Below are 2,525 nucleotides of genomic sequence, written 5' to 3'. Positions count from 1 at the left end.
AATTTATCATTGAACTTCATAACACAATTCCATTACAATTTATCATTGAACAATCCCCCTCGAATATGCTCCAAATGTAGAATGGTTACAAGGCTTAGAGAAAAACAACAAGAAAACATAAAATGGGAAATGCAAGGCAAATTTAACTAATAAATAATTAAAGAAAAGCAACGAGAAAAAATTGACTATTCCAAAAATGTTAACTATTCCAATAATTGATCGTCATAATTGTCCCAAGTCATAATATTCCAAAAAAAATCACTTGTCCAAGTATAAGTATTCAATACCATCATCCTCTGCAATAATCTCTTCTAAATTAATATCCAAAGTATCATATGCATCATTAATATCTTCAGGAATTGGAATATTAACACTATCAAGTAGACCTATCCAAGATCGTATGCACATCTCTGCCTTGAAAGTGCATGAATGCAACCGTTGCCTATCTTCGAAGTTATCACGAGCTTCGGAGTTAGCTTCCTCTAAAGGCATTATAAAGTTGGAATAGCCAAATAATTGCATGCCATTTTATACATCCTTGGAAAAATGGATTTGTTTCAAATCATAAAAAAAGATACTATCAAAATGTGTTCATTAATTACCAACAATAACAAATTTGTTTAATACAACATGATGCAATATAGCTTGAAACCTGTTGGTAGACCACCAAAGTAGAGGGTCTACGGTACTCTTCACTCGTGGAACCTTCAAGAAACCTTCAGTTTCTGTCTGAGCTGATGATTCATGAGATTTGTTATTGTTCATATCCCAAATATCCAAAAAATCAAATGGAGGTCCTTCACATGCATCTTTGGATAGAGAATCTTTGACATTAGGATCATGATATTGGGTTGTCAAGAAACTTTGCACCAATTCTATATCGAGGTCTCTCTCAATTGGATTAGGTGGTTTTGGAATTCTACACTCAAACAAAAGACACTATTAGTAAGAAAGAGAGATTAAAAAAGGGGAATTTTCAATTAAAAACATTAGTACTCGGGTCAACAAACATTGCGATTCGAGATGGAATAGATTTTAGGGATTCTTGGTACTTGATTAGATATTGTAAGCATTTGTTACTAACCTCTTGTTGCACTTGAAGAGTAATCTTCTTGGAGGATGAATCAACCGATTTCATATCCATAGAAATATATTTATTACAATGTGCTAATAAGTTGTTGAATGCAAGCGCGGCTATTGAGAGGGTCGGATACTTTGACCCACTCAAGTAATTACAAATTTTAGCAGGCACAAGCAACCATTATTCCATACTTTGTATATGACTCCAATCTTCTATGGAGAGTGTATGGTCCACAAACTCATTAGCAATGACATTGTCACTTGTGGTACAAATCAAGACATCTCTTAATTTTAGGGATTGTTGATACATTATTCGGGTTGAATTCCATCTAGTAAGGCAATCTACACATGGTGGTTCATGTTCTCCATTCTCATGCATGGTTTTTGAATATTTTTTAAATATAGCTCTACTCACTTTACTTGTGCGTATAGAATGTAATGTCTTCCTTAACTTCATAGTAGAAGGAGTAATAACTTCTAATGCAGACTTTACACCTAGTTGATATGTATGCACCATGCATCTTAACATATGTGATGATTGTAAAATGTCTTGTCCATGATGACAAAGTAATAACCTAGCTAATTCTTTTGATGCAACTAGAGATTCACTAGCACCGTCAGAAGTTGTAGATAGAAGACGTGAAGAGATACTAAATGATTTTAGACGGGAGAATAAAGCTTTTCCAACACGTTTTCCTACCCCATCTCCCAGAAAGACATCTAGGAAGTCTAAAAGCACACTAGTTGGCTTAGTAGACTCGAAACAAACAAAATGTAAAGTCACAGGATAAAATCCTTTCAAACTGTTGTTTGTCCACCCATCAAATGTTATAGCATATCTAAAAATTTGTGAGGACAAATAAGTAATAACAAAATGGTGAAGAACAACATACATTCGTAACACTAATCTCTTAAGCGTACGAGATGATTTAAGTTGATAAGTGGGCAAGACTTAATGCATTAATCTCTTAAAACTAAAAGACTCAATATGTGCATGAGGTAGCATTGATGTGACTATGTATCTAACAACAGTACTATCAAACTTCATCTCTAGAGTACGAGATATAGTTAATGTAGATGAAGTAGCATCTATGTTACTTTGGACAAGAACATTGCTAGAAGTTTGTGGTTGTGATGTGCTATTAATATTATGCTTATCTAATAAATGCTTGGCGATAGAACCTGTAGATGTAGAGCTTGCCCACAACAAGTGACAATAGGCACATCGACGCTTATATGCATCTCCGTCCTTAATGGAGATCATGTGTTGCTCAGTCCATGAAGTTCTTTTTCTTGCCTTTGTTTTGCCTCTAGGGGCTGATATTGATGTTACCTCTTCCATATAAATGTATGTTACTGTACCTATAAAATTTTGGTTATAAAAGATAATGAATTCTTTTGAAATGTCCTACTCTAATCATGAGTTATTACATTGTGCCACATTG

This window comes from Azolla caroliniana, unplaced genomic scaffold (genome assembly GCF_043228905.1).
Source record: "Azolla caroliniana isolate FFs.n. ecotype wild unplaced genomic scaffold, voAzoCaro1.0.p SCAF_9, whole genome shotgun sequence".
In the NCBI taxonomy this organism is placed as follows: Eukaryota; Viridiplantae; Streptophyta; class Polypodiopsida; order Salviniales; family Salviniaceae; genus Azolla; species Azolla caroliniana.
Note: the sequence above shows the minus strand (reverse complement) of the source record.